This window comes from Canis lupus, chromosome 25, assembly GCF_011100685.1.
Source record: "Canis lupus familiaris isolate Mischka breed German Shepherd chromosome 25, alternate assembly UU_Cfam_GSD_1.0, whole genome shotgun sequence".
In the NCBI taxonomy this organism is placed as follows: domain Eukaryota; kingdom Metazoa; phylum Chordata; class Mammalia; order Carnivora; family Canidae; genus Canis; species Canis lupus.
In genome coordinates this window covers 29,416,476-29,435,840 of record NC_049246.1, presented here as the reverse complement: position 1 = coordinate 29,435,840, position 19,365 = coordinate 29,416,476, and the positions used below count along the sequence as shown (strand labels likewise).

General features: G+C 40.1%; 1 long non-coding RNA gene across 1 annotated transcript; it reads right to left on the bottom strand.

Moving 5' to 3' along the window:
- Positions 1 to 11,814: 11,814 nt before the first annotated feature.
- LOC119865846 lies at positions 11,815 to 18,727 on the bottom strand. Its single transcript, XR_005378224.1, has 3 exons — positions 18,540 to 18,727; positions 18,172 to 18,252; positions 11,815 to 11,970 (listed from the first exon to the last, which is right to left on the bottom strand). It is a non-coding gene; the product is annotated as an uncharacterized LOC119865846 (long non-coding RNA).
- Between the last annotated feature and the right edge of the window lie 638 nt (positions 18,728 to 19,365).

Genomic DNA, 19,365 nt, shown 5'->3' with positions numbered 1-19,365 from the left:
CTCCAATCTAGGTCCTAACAAACAGAGAGCATTAACAACCTTTGAGATAACTCCAGCTCCACTCACTATCTGATCGCAACCTCATGAGGAACCCCAAGTGAGAACCACTTCCTAAGCCCACTTAAAAATAAATGATTGTTTTGGGAAGATGGAAAGAAAGAAAGGAAAGAGCCTGTGTTCTGAGTTACATCTCTTGATGAAGATTGCCTCCCAAGAATGTACGAAGGGCCATATTAGTTGTGACTCTGCCTAAGCAGCTGGAAATTACGGCGCTGACAATAGCTTCTAGGGGAGTGCCACTCAAGACACTTTGGTTTCTTTAATAGCCAATTATGACTGTCATTGTCACATTTATCTTAATCTTTGAAGTTACTTTGTCAGGCAGTACCATCACTTGGGATAATAGTTCCATAAGCTTCTTCCTTATGAAACTCTTCCAGAATTAGAAAAACAAATGTGTTTTCTTTTCTTTTTTAAAGATTTTATTTATTTATTCATGAGAGAGAGAGAGAGGCAGAGACACAGGCAGAGGGAAAAGCAGGCTCCATGCAGGGAGCCCAACATGGGACTCAATCCCGGGTCTCCAGGATCACACCCTGGGCTGAAGGCAGCACTGAACCGCTGAGCCACCCGGGCTGCCCAACAAATATGTTTTCAATTTATCTACTGCTTTTACCGTTTCAGAACTTACAATCACATTCACTCTTAAATTTTACCTTTGCAGACTGCAAAGTCTAGAATCTCTCATCACATTCCCTACTGGCAAACCAGTTTGGCACCTGAAACATTCAAGGCCTTTGGAGTCAGTGCAAAGTCCCAAAGAAATGGGGTATAACTAAGAAATTTGTTAATATGCGTATGGTTTTAATTGGCTTGGAAGACAGCCTGTGGGTTTTTACTTTGTATAAAAGAAAAAAATACATACTGAAGGACTAGAAAAATAGATACATAATGCTCTGAATTAAATCTTAAGATTCTTATGTATGATTTTCTTACATGTTAAAAGTTATTTTTTCCCTTGGGAATATAGCTTCACAATTATAGTAGAAAACAGCCAGAGAATATTTGCATGTTCTATGCCACCCCTGCTCAAGACCTTTTGAAATTACTGTGCCATGCCTTACAGAATAGAGTCCACACTGTTCAAGGTGATAGTAGCCATCAGCAGCCCCCTACTTTCCAACAAAACATCAGCAGTGATAAATCTCGTCTACTCACCAGCTCCCATATACACACTGCTGTGTTGCCTCTCCCTGTTGTTTTTGCCAGCCCTGCCCCACACAGCTGGGAGTCCTCTTTTGTGTTTCTTTTCTCAATTCTAACTATTTATGAGGATTGATAATTTGTGACTTCCTTTTTTCCTAAAGGTCTTCCAAAGAACAAAAAGGGAATTTACATATTTTTTAATTACACAGAACTTATTCTAGCTTGCAATTACCATATGAACCATTTTATCCAAGGGCAATGTGTCTAAGATACAATGTGGGATCTTAATGATCTTATTTTTTCCTATATCTTCAAACACGTTACTCTTCCATTACCTGGAATTATTGTTATTCATCATCCCTCATCATTACTCATCACCTGTTCCTAACTATACTAAAAAAAAAAAAAAATCATCATAATTTTTAAGTGGAAGAATGATGGAATTATCTAGAAAGATGAACCAGTAGTGAAATAATCACCATCCTTTAGTTTTCTGACTGCTAAAAGAAATATATCATCTTTCAAGGGGCATGAAAGAAGGCAGTACACACCATATTCGTAGTCTGTGTTTAGCCTTCACGGAAAACAAATGACAATTCAGAATTTTTCATTTTCTACTCTTAAAGCCAAAGAAAAGAAAATGAACAGGGAAAGACCTTTCAAATTATTAGACAACCAGAAGATGAAATGAAAAGAGACAGCAGCACTCTAGACTCTAATGATGATGGTAAAATTTACCCTGTAAGTGAAATCTCAGACAGTGAGTCCTCGGATGACAATATTCTAATGATCTTTCTCAAATTTAAGAATCAACATATGAACAATGTACTTTTTCAAGATTTATTTATTTATTTGAGAGAAAGAGAGATAGGAAGGTGGGGAGGGGCAGAGGGAGAGAGAATCTTCAGCAGACTCCCCACTGAGCGCAGAGCCTGACTTGGGTCTCAATCTCAAGACCCCTGAGATCATGACCTGAGCCGAAATCAAGAGTCTGACCCTTAACCAACTGAGCCACCCAGGTGCACCTGAACAACCTATTTTTAAGGACAAGAAGAGAATACAGTATTTTTATCCAATTAGTCAAAGGAAAGCCTCTTCATGCAATCATTTGTGACAAGAACCTGACTTCTCCCGTTTTGCTAAAAGGACATATGATAGCATTGTTTCATTTTCATTGATGTTTGTGCCTCAAAATTTACTTGCTACAAAGAAGTTTATTATGTTTGGATTCTTATTAAAAATCCAATAAAGTTGTTTTTCACTATCCCTTTATTTTCACTTCTATATTTACAGGATGACTTAAAAATATAAAAGATAAATAGATAAGCCATTGAGCTTTCTCGATGGTAACTATTTTTCCTCATATTCTGAGAGTTCTGGTCCAGCTGGAGCTTCATCCACCTCCTGGACCTGTTTCTTCTGTTCCAGCCCACCCTGAACTTTCCCTCCCTAGAAGTATTGTTCTGAGAAGCTCTTCCATAACAGTAGTTTGATGTGAGTTATGCATTTGTTTCATTTCTTATCTAAACCAAATCATGAAGTTCCTTAGGGCAAGGATTATTTTTCCCACAAACACTTGAGTGCTGTGGCTAGTGCTATAGCAGGCCATAGAGACACAGCAGTAAGCAAATTAAGCATCATCCTTGCCTTCTTGGCATGTCCTTCAGCTGTGGCAGGGCCCAAACATGATCAAAGGAGAGTGAAGTGAAAAGAGTCATAGCTTCTGCTATGGGACAGATAAACCTGGATTCGAATTCTGCTATCACTACTTCCTATTTGCAGGAACTTAGGGAAGTTTCCTTGCCTCTCTGAACTTTGTTCTCTTAGTCTGAGACGTGGAGGTCTATATTAGCTTGCTAGGACTGCCATAACAAAATACCACAAACTGGGATCCCTGGGTGGCGCAGTGGTTTGGTGCCTGCCTTTGGCCCAGGGCACAATCCTGGAGACCCGGGATCGAATCCCACATCGGGCTCCCGGTGCATGGAGCCTGCTTCTCCCTCTGCCTGTGTCTCTGCGCCTCTCTCTCTCTCTCTGTGACTATCATAAATAAATAAAAATTAAAAAAAAAACAAAACAAAACAAAATACCACAAACTGAATGCCTTAAAAAACAGAAATTCATTTTCTCACCGTTCTGGAGGCTGGAAGTGCAAGGTCAGGGTGGCAGCAGGGTTGATTTCTCCTGAAGCCTCTCTCCTTGACTTGCAGATGACTACCTTCTCCCTGTGTCCTCACCTGGCCTTTTTCTCCATAGGCACACATCCCTGAGGTCTCTTCCTCTTCTTACAGGAGCATCAGTCATGTTAGACTAGGGCTTTACCCTTACAACCTCATTTAACTTGAATTATCTCTTTAAAGGCCTTACCTCCAAATATAGTTACGTTATGGGTCAAGGCTTCAACATATGAAGTCTGGAAAGATACGACCCAGTCCGTAGGAGGGTGCCATGAGGGTTAGAGTGTATGCTATATATAACATACCTGGTTGTAGTGTAAGCCCTGATGTTGCCTTTTCTTTTTTGCAATGCAAGAGCCTGACTTAGGCTTTGATTTTGGAGGTATCTTCAAAAGAGGGTTATCTCAGATAAACACTTTACCAGCCACATGAGTAGATAAAGAGCCAGACTACCACTCTCAAATGAGGCAACATGTTTTAGTGCTTTCAGTAACTGACCATTTGGACCACTTGTTCTTTTCTCTTCTTTCTCTTTAAATTCCACTCTTATATTTTAGAATCACCAATAGAGAGTGAGCCTGTAAAACCCTAGGGCCCCACCATTTACCCCAATGAAAGCTAAACCCCAGACCCCACGCATTCTCTCTCTCTCTCTCTCTCTCTCTCCCTCCCTCCCTCCTTCCCCAAAATAATAAACCTGTATTTTTTTTAAGTTTCCTAATGTTTCTTGCTGAAGGGGATCTTGCAATCATAATGAGACTCTCAGGAGCTAGTTCAAATACAGCACTGGTTATTGATAGGCTGAGATTGGCACACAACACTGGTACACAGAAGAAGCTCAATTCAAAAGTATCCAGGGACAGCTGAGTGGCTCAGTTGGTTGAGCATCAAACCCTTGATTTCAGCTCAGGTCATGATATCAGGGTCATGATATGGAATCCCTTGTCAGTCTCCATGATTAGCAGGGAGTCTGCTTGGATTCTCTCCCTCTCTCTCTCCCTCTGCCCCTCTCGTCCCCTCTCTCCCAAATAAATAAGTAAATCTTTAAGAAAAAAAATACAAGTATCAGTAAATAAATAAATAAATCTAATTTATATATAACATCTTCTTTATGCATTCATCTATGGACAGACACTTGGGGGGTTTATTTACAATAGACAAGATATAGAAGCAACCCAAGTGTCCATCTATACATGAATGAGTAACAAAAAAATGGTATGTATATATATACATATATATATATATATATATATATATATTGGAATATTACTCAGCCATAAAAAAGAATGAGATCTTGCTATATATGACAACATGGAGAAACTAGAGGGTATGAAGCTAAGTGAAATAAGTCAGACAAGAGAAAGACAAATATCATATGATTTCACTCATATGTGGAATCTAAAAAAAACAAGCACATAAACAAACAAAAATAAACTCAAATACAGAAAACAAACTGGAGGTTGCCAGAGAAGTGAGTACGAGGGTGAGCAAAAATATATATATTTTTTTTTTTATTTATAAAGAGGGTTAAGAGCTATAAACTTCCAGTTATATGTCACAGAGATGAAAAATACAGCATAGGAAATATAGTCAATAATATTGTAATAATGTTGCATGGTGACTACACTTATCATGTTGAGCACTGAGTTATATATAGAATTGTCAAATCAATATGTTGTACACCTGAAGCTAGCATTACACTGTATGTTAATTATATTTCAATTCAAAAGAGGGGGTTATCCAAGATGTATAAAGAACTTACCAAACTCAACACCCAAGAAACAAACAATCCAGTCATGAAATGGGCAGAAGACATGAAGACATTTCTCCAAAGAAGACCTACACATGGCCAACAAGCACATGAAAAAATGCTCCACATCAGTTGCCATCAGGGATACAAATCAAAACCACAATGAGATACCACCTCACACCAGTGAGAATAGCTAAAATTAACAAGACGGGAAACAATAGATTTTGGAGAGGATGTGGAGAAAGGGAAACCCTCTTGCACTGTTGGTGGGAATGCAAGCTGGTACAGCCACTCTGGAAAACAGTGCACAGTTTCCTCAAGAAGATAAAAATAGAGCTACCCTATGACCTAGCAATTGCACTAATGGGTATTTACCCCAAAGATACAGACGTAGTGAAATGCTGGGACACCTGAACCCCAATGTTCATAGCAGCAATGTCCACAATAGCCAAACTGTGGAAGGAGCCATGATGTCCTTTGACAGATGAATGGATAAAGAAGATGTGGTCTATATATACAATGGAATACTACTCAGCCATCAGAAAGGATGAATACCCACCATTTGCTTCAACGTGGAAGGAACTGGAGGGTATTATGCTGAGTGAAGTGAGTCAATCAGAGAAAGACAATCATCATATGGTTTCACTCATATGAATATAAGAAATAGTGAAAGGGACTATAGGGTAAAGGAGGGAAATTGAATAAGGAAAAATTAGAGAGGAAGACAAACCATGAGAGACTCCTAACTCTGGGAAACAAAGGGTTGCAGAAGGGGAGGGGGGTGGAAGACTGGGGTGACTGGATGACAGGCACTAAGGGGGGCACTTAATGGGATGAGCACTGGGTGTGATACTATATGCTGGCAAATTGAATTTAAATAAAAAAAATTTTAAGAACATATCATACTAGACCATAGAAATTTAAAAAAAAATAAAAAGAGTGGGATTTTCTAATTATCTTTAAAGTCTTTTGTCTCCTAGGTCAATACATTTTTTTTTTTTTTACAAAATTCTTCAAACAAGTTGAAATAACATATCATGGTTGTTCCAGAATCTATTCATTAGACATTCTTATGATGCTTTTTCATATTGTCCAAGCTAACCTACACTTATTTCTTTATATAAGTCTTTCCATGTGTGTCTCCCTTCACCCCAAAGTCAGAGTATAAAGTTCTGAACGATGGGAATCACACCTTCCATTCATTTGCTACATTAACAAATTTAATACTCTACACACAGTGCTTAATAAATGATATATCCTTGAACATGCCTGATACAGTGGTGAATACATAGTAGACATTCAGGTCATACCTGGTGATTGACTATATCAGAGCACAGGTTGTTTTCACATGCAGGGTTACAAGGAATAGGAGACCTCCACATTTGAGGTCTGAAGAATGGTTTCAAGCCTGGACTCTGCCATTTACCAGCATATGACCTTAAGCATGTTACTTAACCTGACACTCCTTCCCTTGTGTGTAAAATGAGAATAATAGTATGTATTTGGCGTGGTTGCCTTCAAGTCTAAAGAAATGATATCTGTGAAATCAGCTATCCTGGCACATAGTGAGAGATGAGTAAATATTGGCTGAGGTTATGAGAGTCTGTTTGAATGTGGGTCTCTAGGGAGGTGAGGGACCCAAATAAATAAAACTGTTGTGCTTCCATCAACATTTTCAAACAGGTAAAATTTGATCCAAATGAACATCAGAACTAGATTTGAAGTGGAAAGATAGGATGGAGATGTCCCAAAAGAGTAACATGAGAAAAGCTTGGGCGAGGCACCAGTCTCAATCTTGGTGTCCTGAAATATCAAACATACCAGATTTTTCCAGCACCCATGGGCATTCCCACTCCCACCAGACACTCACACACACCTAAACATATGCGCGCGCACACACACACACTCAACACAGTCACACACATACCATACAGGCAGAAAGGTTTGTTCTATCAGGCCCTTACCCCCTATCCCATGCCCTCGATAGCCAGTTAGGCCAAAGGTGAGGGGTAACAGATTCATCTTAAGCCATCTAGATTCTCTCTTTTGGTTGATTTTAGATCTGGGACAAGGAACTACAAGATAATTCTGGAACATATTGTGCACGAAAACATAAAGTGTTCAAAGATTAACAGCATCGGCTCAGGACACAGGAGCTGACTTGAAGGATTCTCACTAGCCAAATTTGGGAGCAATTGGAGTATCAAAAAAGAAAAATTATGGTGTTTACAATACTTTGAGTTTGGGGTTTTTTGAGATGTACATTCTATAGTGCTCCTGAAGGAGAGGTGGGGGCAGAGAGAGGGAAGGAAAATGAGGAAAGCTCTTCTTTACAACAATGCCATTTAAAAATAAAAAAGTAATGAGAGAAAAAAATATTATTTTGCAACCTCCAAAATAATAATTTATTCAGGTAAAGATCATCCAAAAATATTGAATAAAACTCATAGGGACACAATCTCAAAGTTATTACACCACAGATTTCTTATTGATTAGAAAATCAAAATATGCCATTACAATGGAAAGACTTGGTAGTTACTGTACTAACTAAGTCATCAAACCAAGTCATCAACTTGGTATTACCAGAAATTGCCTCCTGACATGATGAAATAAGGAATGTACATTACCTAGATAATTGTTTTATCAAAAAATATTTTTTTAAAAAATATTTTTAATCTGAATCTAATCATGGAAAAATACCAGTCAAACCCAGAATGAAGTTCATTCTATATGACAACTGGCCAGAACATTTCAAAACAGTCAATATCAAGAAACACAAGAGAAGGCAGAATGACTGTTCTAGATTTTTTAAATGACCAAAGATATGCAGTATAAAAACTTTGATTGGATCCTTGTTAAACAAAAAATTATAGGGGCACCTAGGTGGCTCAGTCAGTTAAGCATCCAACTCTTGATTTTGGCTCAGGTCATGATCCTGTGGTCCAGCAATTGAGCCCTGAGTCAGGTTCCACATTCAGCAGGGAGTCAGCTTCGGGATTCTCTTTTTCTCTCTGTCCCTCCCCTCACTTGCTCTCTAAAATAAATAAATAAATCTTTTTAAAAATTACAAAGGAAAATTTGGGACACTTTGGAAATTTTGAATATATACTGGACATTAAATGATGTTGTTGAATTGTGGTTAATTTTCTTAGATGCAATAAGAGTATAGTGTTCAAAAGACCATCTCTATGTTAGGAGATCATGCTGAAGGTTTCAGGAGAGAAGCATCATGGTATCTACAACTTACTTTCAAATGGTTCAGCCAGTCACAGCTGGCTATGATCTACCACCTGGCTATGATCTATGATCATACCACCCTGAGCACACCTGATCTCAAGTGTGTCAGCCACAAAACAGTGTATGTGTGTGGAGAGAGAGAAAGCACCTGAACATGGAAAAATGTTAACAATTGATTAATTTGGTGGAAGGTTTATTGTTCTGTTCTTCCAACGTTTCTATGGGTTTGAATTTTTTTTAGAATAAACTTGAGAACAAATCATCTCTTTCTTGGGAATTTGCCATTGGGATTTAGAAATGTTAAGCCAAAAAAAAAAAAGACAGAAAGAAAGAAATGTTAAGCCATTCTAGGTTGATTACTGAAACCCAAAAATTGAGTTGTTGGGTTTTTTTTTTTTAAGGAAAAAAAAATAACGTTAGAGGACAAGTCAACCCAGAAGCTGAGGACAGTCACCTTCTTCTACTACATGCTTGGAAAAGCAGAGAAAACTAGCCCAGATAGAACAATGGAAGAAACAGATGCCCAGAATGATGCAGAAAAGAGAGAGACCATGCAACCCCAGATGTAGAAAAGACAGAGAGCCTGAGAGAGGGGCTCCTTGTTTCTGAAGCTTTGGTTCTTGGTCCCAGTCCCTTAGAAAGCTAGCCACATGCCTACCATTAGGTTCTGGGAGATGTTCCTGTGTCTGAACTCCTCCTCTTTGTTAAAACCAATATGAGTGAGTTTTTCTGTTATTTGCAATCAAAGTGTGTGTGTGTCCCCACAGTTTCTCCTTTTCCAGAATGTCTTGTAGTTGGACTCATAAAGTAAATAGCCTTTTCAGATCGCCTTCTTTCATTTAGTATTAGGCATTTAAGCTTCCTCTGTGTCTTTTCATGGTTTGATAGCTCTTTTTTTTTTTTTTTAGCACTGAATCATATTTATTGATTCATTCATTTACCTACTAGAAGACATGTTGGCTGCTTCCAGTTTTGGCAATAATGAATAAAGCTGCTATAAACATCCACATGCAGGTTTTTGTGTGGACATAAGTTTTCAGTTTCTCTGGAAAAATACCAAAGAACACAACTGCTGCATCATATGGTAAGAGTATGTTTAGTTTTATAAGAAACTACCAACCTGTCTTCCAAAGTGACTGTACCATTTTGGATTCCCAACCAGCAATGAATGAGTTTCTGTGGCTTCACATCCTCACCAGCATTTGGTATGGTCAGTGTTCTGGATTTTGGCCATTCTAATAAGTATATAGTGGCATCTCATTGTTGTTTTAATCTGCATTTCATTGATGACATATGTTATGGAGCATCTTCTCATGTACTTGTTTGCCATCTATATTTCTTCTTTGTTAGGTATCTATTAAGGCCTTCAGCTCATTTTTAATCAGGTTTTTTGCTTTCTTATTGTTGAGTTTTAAGAGTTTTATACGTTATGAGTAATAGCCCTTTATCAGATGTGACTTTTGCAAATATGTTCTTCCAGTCTGTCACTTGTCTTCTCGTTCTCTTGACATTGTCTTTTGCAGAAAAGAAGCTTTTAATTTTAATGAAGTCCAGTTTATCAGTTCTTTCTTTCATGAACTGTTCCTTTGGTACTATATCTAAAATGTTATCACCATAGCCAAGATCATCTAAGTTTTCTCCTATGTCATTTCCTTGGAGTTTTATAGTTTTGTGTTTTACATTGAGGCCTACGATGGATTTTGAGTTAATTTTTGTAAAGGGTGTAAGGCCTCTGTCTACATTTATTTTTTGCATGTGGATGTCCAGTTTTTCCAGCACCATTTGTTGAAAACATTATCTTTGTTCCATTGTATTGCCTTTGCTTCTTTGTCAAAGATCAGTTGACTTATATCTGTATGGGTTTCCAGATGTATTTTTACTTTCGTTTTTATACTTTTTTTGGGTAGTCTATTTTTTGAACACACATTGCTTGTAGAGTCAGAAAAATGACTACATTCATTTTTGGGAAAAATACCATTTTCTATTCCATAAGTTGTCTTTCCATCTCTGGAAATGATTGAGATAATTGTTTGTCTGATGAAACAAATTCCTTTAGCAAATATTTCAGTATAAGAGAATACTGTGTTGCTTACAAAGGCCCTGGATACATCTTGAAGTTCTCATCTAACCTTAAGTGTTTTGTTCCTATTTTACAATGTAAATATTATTGTAACAACATGTAACAAAATTTCGAAAAGAAGGAAAAATCACCATGTCAATGATTTCTTTCTTTTTGTTTCCCACTAATCTGTATCCATATGATTTACTCAGTTGTCATCATCTGGACTTCCTTTTACTTCTCTCCTCTGAATCTTCAGTTCATTAATGTAAAATCCTCTGCAATCTATGAATATTTGGCATATAAGCGTTTTGCATTTATCCTAAATGCCTTTTTCAAGCTTCAGGGGCTACGGTGTGCTGCAGCCAGGATCCTGTCTCATTCTCATCTGTGTGCCCAGCACCTAGCACAGTGCTTGCCACTGAGTCTGTGTTTGTTGAATGAATTAATCAAAATCTCTGTACAGTTATGTTGGCGGGGAGAGTCTGTGTGTATTTAGACTATGCACACATACAAAGCTATGGAATGCAAATAAGAATGTTTCCACCCCAACCCTGAGCCCTGACTCAGAGCCCTCTGATGCCTTTTGTCTCCAAGCAGCAAGGAATCCAAGCAGAAAATTCACTATTAATGCTTCAATAAAACATTCAGGTCCTGGATGCAGCACCATGGAGGCCTCATGGCAGCCTGGAATACAGATGTGCTACCTCAGAGGGGAGTCCCATTCTCATTTACTCTTATCTGTCATTAGGATAGGAGCCTGAACTCCCGGGGCCTAGGCCTGGATAACTCTTTTACATTGGTGGGCAACACGACAAAAAAAAAAAAAAAAAAAAAAAAACAGAGCCAAGCTTTGGCAAGCACCAGTTAGCTTCTGAAAAAGTTCCTCTCCTGGTGATCTGCTCTCTGTTTTATTATTATGTGACACAAGAGGTTAATCTCCTACCTTTCCCTCAGAGAAACAATTTCATTATCCTAAGCAACCAGTAGCTTTGGATTTTTTTTAGGCACTGTGCTCTTGTGATTCAACAAGATACATTTTGCAAGCAATTCTAATGGCACCAGCTCATGTGGGTGCTGGTAAAAGCTCTTTGATTGTAATGATGGTAGACAGAGCTGGAAGTACCAGCTGTGTGTGTGTGTGTGTGTGTGGCCAGCAGATACCCAGGGTGGGCAGAGGGCATGCATGAGGGAGAAGATTACAACAAGGTTCTTAGGAAATGTCTTTTAATTGATGCAGAAAAATTGGACTTGGAGATCCATTTTTTTATTTTACAAAGGATAAAACAATTTTCTTTCTCAAAAAAAAAAAATCTGTTTCCTATTTTCCCCTTCCAGAACCACGAAATGGCTTTGGAAAGGTAGTCATCTTGCGTGAACAACAACACAATTTCCTGAAATGGCATTCTATGATCCTTAAGCCAGCACTTGTTTGGAGAGAGGAAGGAGGGACCCTTCTTCATGAGGCACAGGTTCAGACTGTGTCTGGCTGTTAGGGCTCTGAGGATGGTGGTGAAGAGAGAGGTGAGTTGGTCTGGAAACTGGAAATGTCAAGAGATTAGGAGATTTTCATGTGTCATTATTTGCTGAAAAAATACTAAGCTTTCAGTGCAGTTGCTTGATTATTTGTCTATTTCTAGTGGGGTTTTGAGGCTGCAGTCATCCATAAGAACTAACTACACAGAGACTGATGAACACCTACACAGATAAATACCCTCCTGCTTTCTCTAATCAGTAAGTATTTAGTATCAGCCTTAGCTTCTCAACCTCCAAAGATTGCCCCTTGGCATATCACCCCTTGGGCAAAGATCTTCAATCTCTTCTGATTGCCAAGGTACTAATTACTGAGGCCATCATTCAAGGCCTTTCACTGTCTCATCCAGTCTGCATATCTAGCCCCTTCTCCTACCACTCCCTTCTGTTCCAGTTCACCCGGCCTGTCCACTGGCTCCTACACCCCCCCATCTCCACCAATCCAGATATCACCCATCTTTCAAGTCCCAGCTCAAATCTTCCCTGTTGGCCAAGCCTTTCCTACCATCCCAGCCAGAGGGGAATTATCACCCTTGAATGTCTTTTGCTGACACTGTAACAGCCTGAACAATACAGATTGGAACTATGTAGGTCCACGAAAACATGGGTCCACTTATATGCAGATTTTGTTATAGTATAGTACCATAAATACATTTTTCTCTTATGATTTTCTTCAAAACATTTCCTTTTGGGGGATACCCAGGTGGTTCAGTGGTTGAACATCTGCCTTTGGCTCAGATCATGATCCCGGGGTCCTGGGATCAAGTCCTGCATCAGGCTCCCCACAGGGAGCCTGCTTCTCCCTCTGCCTATGTCTCTGCCTTTCTCATGAATTAAATAAAATCTTTTAAAAAATTTCCTTTTTCTATAGCTTACTTTGTTGAAAAGAATACTATATGTAATTAATATAACACATAAAATATGTGCTGTTTTTTCTATCAGGAAGGCTTCTGGTCAACAGTAGGCAATCAGTAGTTTTGAGAGAGTCAAAAATTACATGTGGGTTTTCAATTCCAGAAAGGGGGACTGTTGGCACTCTTAGCACCCACGTTGTTCAAGGGTCAACTGTACATCCTTGTTGGTGCTTGCAGCCCATCTTCCAAGCTAGACGGTGAGCTCTTTGAGTGCTGGGATTTTTTCTGTATTTAATTTAGTCTCTTGCCTATAATATGTGCCTTGTGTATATTACCAAAGAAGTGGTACTCAACCATGTGGGACTGGTTGACCTCAGCATGCTTGGCACTGTGCTCAAAGAGAAATAGGAGAGACTATAAATTGCTTCCATCAGGTGGTTTACAGTCCTCCTATGCAGGTAAGATGAGAACCACCACCCAGCAAAACTGCCTGGGTTTTCCAGGCACACTGTGATATGGCAAGGCAGGATGGACACTGTTGGCTTGGTGATACCAGTGCCTGGGCCTGGAGGCTAGAGGACAAAAGAAACCCACTGTGCTCACTAGTCACCAACCAATCCATAGTGATCCCTCATTCCCTTTCTGGGTTTTTATCCACATTACCTGATGGGCATAGTATCATTTTGCCCCTATTATAGGCTGAATTGGGCTCTCTCCACACATACACACAAGAAAAATTGTATATTGTAGTCCTAATCCCCAGTACTTCAGAATATGACTGTATTTGGAGATAGGGTCTTTCCAGAGATGATTAAGGTTAAATAGTCACTAGGATGGGCCCTAATCCAAACTGGCCAGTGTCCTATACAAAGAGCACATTGGGACACAGACTCACAGATGGAAAGCTGTGTGAGGACACAGGGAGGAAAAATCCACCCGCAAGCTGAGGACAGAGGCCTCAGGAGGAACCAACCCTGCTGACACCTTGAGCTTAGATTTCCAGCTTCCAGAACTGTGAAAAACTAAGTGTCTGTTGCTAAGCACACACCCCCACCCAGTCCATGGCACTCTGCTGTGGCAGCCCGGGCAGACTGTAACCTCCCTAATCCTCATACTCTTATCGAAGCCCTGCAGTCACTTTTCTGCCCACTCAGATCCTGCTACTGATCCTCAACATCTTAACATTTCATCCAAAAAGAGAAGATAAACATCATGTCATCCTCCCTTCTCATTTGAACTCCTTAACCTCTAGTCTAATCTACAATTAGCACCTTACGTTATTGTGTGCTTTCTAATTCCTAAATTCTCTGGGCCACTATAATATACACTGTCCAGGCCACCATTTATTAGCATATGTCTTGTCCCCTGGGACAGCTCTTGAGAGCAAGGACCTGCATCCAAGTCCTTCCCTTGTTCTCACCTCACCTAGCACAGCACTCAGCTGGGTACTCTGAGTAGTCAAACCTATACTTGTTTGCTTTGAAATTGTATTTGATGAATTCTTCATTTAAAATCTATCTCTTGGGATCCCTGTGTGGCTCAGCAGTTTAGCGCCTGCCTTCGGCCCAGGGCATGATCCTGGAGTCCCCGGATGGAGTTCCACGTCGGGCTCCCTGCGTGGAGCCTGCTTCTCCCTCTGCCTGTGTCTCTGCCTTTCGCTCTCTCTCTCTCTCTGTCTCTGTCTCTCATGAATAAATAAATAAAATCTTTTAAAAAAAATAAAATAAAATAAAATCTATCTCTTACTGATCACTAAAATTCCACTTTCCCTCAATAACTCAAAGCCCATTCATGGTTGGAAGTAAAGTTGTGGAGAAATATGAGTGTCCCTTTATTTTAAAAATCCATTTCCCCAGGAGCACCTGGATGAAATGCATAGTTGGTTAAGCATCCAACTCTTGGTTTTGGCTCAGGTCACGATCTCAGGGTCTTGAGATTAAGCCCCGAGTCAGGCTCTGGGCTCAGCACAGAGTTTACTTGAGTTTCTCTCTCCCTCTGCTCCTCCTCCCTCCTTCTAAAATAAATTTTTAAAAATCCATTTGTCCACAGCAACATTTTTCTAGATATGTCTCCTAAGGGAAAAGAAACAAAAGCAAAAACAAACTATTGGGCATACACTAAAATACAAAGCTTTTGCACAATAAAGGAAATCATCAACAAATGAAAAGGTGACCTATTGAATGGGAGAAAATATGCAAGGGATATATCCAATAAGGGGTAGTATTCAAAGTATATAAATTATTTATACAACCAAACCAACACACACACACACACACACACACACACACACAAACAATCCAATTAAAAATGGACAGAAAGGGGGATCCTTGGGTGGCTCAGCGGTTTAGCGCCTGGCTTTGGCCTAGGGCGTGATCCTGGAGTCCCAGGATCGAGTTCCACATCAGGCTCCTGGCATGGAGTCCGCTTCTCCCTCTGCCTGTGCCTCTGCCTCTCTCTCTCTCTCTTCCTCTCTCTCTCTCTCTCTATCATGAATAAATAAATAAAATAAATTTTAAAAATGGACAGAAAACCTGAATAGTTTCTCAAAGGAGACTGATGGCCACAGACACATTAAAAGATGCTCAACATCACTCATCATCAGGGAAATGCAAATTAAAACCATGATGAGATAATACCTTACACTTATCAGCATGGTCAGAATAAAAAAGATGAGAAATAACAAGTGTTGGTGAGGATACAGAGAAAAAGGAACCCACGTTGGTGGGAATGCAAGCTGGTACAGCCACTGGGGAAAAGAACAGAATTTCCTCAAAAAAATTAAAAATAGAAATACTCTATGATCCAGTAAATCTACTACTGGGTACTTACCCAAAGAAAACAAAAAGACTAATTCAAAGATAGATATGCCCCCTAATGTTTATTGCAGCATTATTTACCATAGCCAAGATATGGAAGCAACCCAAGTATCCATCCATAGGTGAATGGATTAAAAAAAAAAAATGTGGGATTTATATTGTGTGTACTATTACTCAGCCATAAGAAAAGAATGAGATTGTGCCATTTGCAATAACATAGGTGGCTCTAGAGGGTATTATACTAAGTTAAATAAGCCAAAGACAAATATTATGTGATTTCACTTATATAGGGAATCTTAAAAAAAATAATAATGAATAAACTAACAAAACAGAAACAGACCCATAAATACAGAGAACAAACTGGTGATTGCCAGATGTAGGGAGGGTAGGCAGATAGGGAAAATGGGTGAAGAGGAATGAGAAGTACAGGCTTCCAGTTACAGAATGAATAAATCTCAGGGAGGAAAGGTATAGCTTAGGGAATATACTCGATGGTATTATAATAGTGTTGCACGATGACAGGTGGTGGCTACACTCGTAGTGAATGCAGCAGAAAGCATAGTCTAATCACTATGTTGTAGACTTGAAACTAATGTAACATTGTATGTCAACTATACTTTAAAAAAAAAGAAAAATATAGACAAAAATAAATTAAATTAAATTAAATTAAATTAAAATAAATAAAATAAAATAAAATAAAATAAAATAAAATAAAATAAAATAAAATAAAATAAAATAAAATAAAAGCCTGTGTTCAGATTGGAGGTGTTTTAAAGTGTGAAGAGGGAAATAAGAAGCAGCTTTTCCAGCTGGGACCCTGCTAGAGTGGTTACTAAGGAGACCAATTGGCTGTAGGTGCTGTAATTAATCAGTAAATTCTGAGCAGCCAAATACCTGATGGTGAGAGGCTCTTCACTTTGAGAGGGGAAAATTGCTGGGTGGGTGGAGGTTCCAGGAGTTCAATGTGGGAGCCCAGCCATGACTGCCTTCTTCCCTTTATACTTCTTCTATTGAAATTTTCTGGTGGCTATTTAGAGGGTGTCTTTTTTTTTTTTTTTAAGATTATATATATTGATTCATGAGAGACACAGAGAGAAGCAGAGACATAGGCAGAGAGAGAAGCAGGCTCCCTGCAGGGAGCCCAATGCAGGACTTGATCCCGGGATCCTGGGATCATGACCTGAGCCAAAGGCAGATGCTCAGCCACTGAGGTACCCAGGCACCCCTGTTTTAAGAGCTTCTAAAGCTGCCTCAAAATGTACCCATCTGAATGGAATAGAGTCTAATTCTTGTAGAATTAGATTGGGTGTCTTCACTGCAAGAGGATGGCAAGCTGGTATGAGCAGAAGTGAACAACCATCACCCCCTAATCACTAGAAATAGGCTATGTGACTTTCCTCCTCAAGGATTTTAATTAATGTATACTGTCAGAAGAACAGAGGGCAGCGGGCAACCCTGGTGGCTCAGCAGTTTAGTGCCGCCTTCAGCCCAGGGCCTGGTCCTGGAGACCCAGGATCGAGTCCCATGTCGGGCTCCCTGCATGGAGCCTGCTTCTCCCTCTGCCTGTGTCTCTGCCTCTGTCTCTAATTAATAAATAAATAAAATCTTAAAAAAAAAAAAAAAAAGAACAGAGGGCAGCTTGCTTCCCTAGGACCAGTTATCACAGCGAGGGAAGCCCGCAGACCTGGACATGCTGATTCAGGGGCAAAGTGCCCAGGAGAAAGCCTTTGCATGATTCCAAGTACCAGGCAATTTGCACCCTTTCTAATTCGCTCTGGCTGTTCCAAGAGGCAAGGTTCTTCTACCCCCAAACAGCAATTGGTTGTAAAGCCCCTTCCTAGATTCATCCCTGCCCTTCCCCTCCAGGCATTATAGGAGACAGCCCATCTGAATCCAAATCCATAGCTTTATTTACCCCGAAGAGAACGTCCAGGTCATTTGGCTCAACTCTTTCATTTGATGACTAAAGAAAGAAAAGTTCAGAGAAGTTGTGACTTCTGTCTTGCTTTTTCTTTACCTCAGCTGCACGGGGATTAAAGCAGTTGGCTACCAAACACTCTGGGAACGATTAGGTGCTCCAAGGTGGGTATCTCATTTAAGATGATTTTCTTACTGGATGTAACAAAAAATCCAAATCGGCTTAAGCAAAACTTGGTAGATTAAAGTTACAAATGGCTCAGGGGTGCCTGGATGGCTACGTCAGTTAAGCATCTGCCTTTGACTCAGGTCATGATTCTTGGGGTCCTAGGTCAAACCCCATGTTGGGCTCCCTGCTCAGCAGGGAGTCTGCTTCTCCCTCTTGCTCTGCCATTCTCCCCCCTCACCGCCCCATTCCTTTTCTCTTTCTCAGATAAATTTTTAAAAGAAAGAAAAGTATCAATGGCTCCAGGGAATGGCCTCTCTCTAGCCACCTGCTTTGTCCTGTGACTTTGTAATCTCCACCCAACCTGACTCTGGACTGCCCTCGTGACTGCCTTAAGCCAGTAAATGCAGCAAAAGCAATGGAGCACCAGTTCCGAACTTGGGCCTCCAGGGATACCTGATTCGGCTTGTTTCCCTGCTTGATTGTACTTGCTTGCGCTTGCACCTCAGCCTTGCTAGGAGACCATGCCAGACCAGCCTGTTGAAGGGATATAAGAGACATGTGAAGGATAAGACACATGCAGGAGAACCAAGTGCCCCCAGGTGACAGCAGCCAACTTCTTGAAGCCAACACGTAGCTGACTGCAGATTCACGAGGAAGCCAAACTGAGCCAAAAGAATCTCCCTGCTGACCCCAGCCTGATATTGCCAATTTGCAGTATCACAAGCCAAATAAAAGATTTGGTGTTTAAGCCTCTGGCTTTGGTGTGGTTTATTATGCAGCAACAGCTAACTGAACCCTGACTGATATTTGAAATTAAATACCTGAGGTTTTTCTCTCTTAAAAATAAGTTGGAGGTTGGAAATCCAGGATTGGTGTGGCATTTTCATAGTCATGAGGGACCCAGAATTCTTCTGTCTCTATGCTTCATCATCTTTAGTCTATGGCTTTCACCCTCAAAGTTGTCTGATGACCCAAGATAGCTACTAGAGCCCCAGCTGTCATATCCATGTTCCAGGCAGGAAGGAAAGAGCATAGAGAAGAGGATTTTTCTGGTTGCACCAGCCCCCTTTAGAAGAGATTTCTTGGAAGCCCCACCCAATGACTAGCAGCTTGATTCTCATTGGCTACCCCTAGCTGCAAGGAAGGTTGGGAAATGTGGCCTTTTAGCACAGCACATTGCCCCCTGGAATAAATTCAAGGGTACTGTTTAGAAAAGAAGAACAGAGGAACGGGTATCAGGGAGGCAACCGAGAACATCTGGCCCAGGATGAGTGAAATCAAGCTCCAGGCCTAGGATCCCCACATAGGGCAGGATGCAAAAGTGACTACAGGTCATGCTAATTTCTCAGTTCCTACTGGGGGCTTTGACCTGTAGTAACAAAGTGTAAGTTTCTAGCAATCTAGATCTAAGTGGAAAATCATGGATATGTTGGTCTCCTGGACCCTTTTGCCGTTGAATACGAATGAAAGGGAAGTTTTATTCTTAGAACTTGTTGCTCTTCACTCGAGGCAGGTGCTTACTTGCTTGCTTTCTAGTTTTTTTATTGAGATGTAATTTACATAACATAAAACTCACTATTTTAAAGGATAGAATTCAGTGGCTTTTAGTATATCCACTATGCTGTGCAACCCTCAGCACTATCTAAT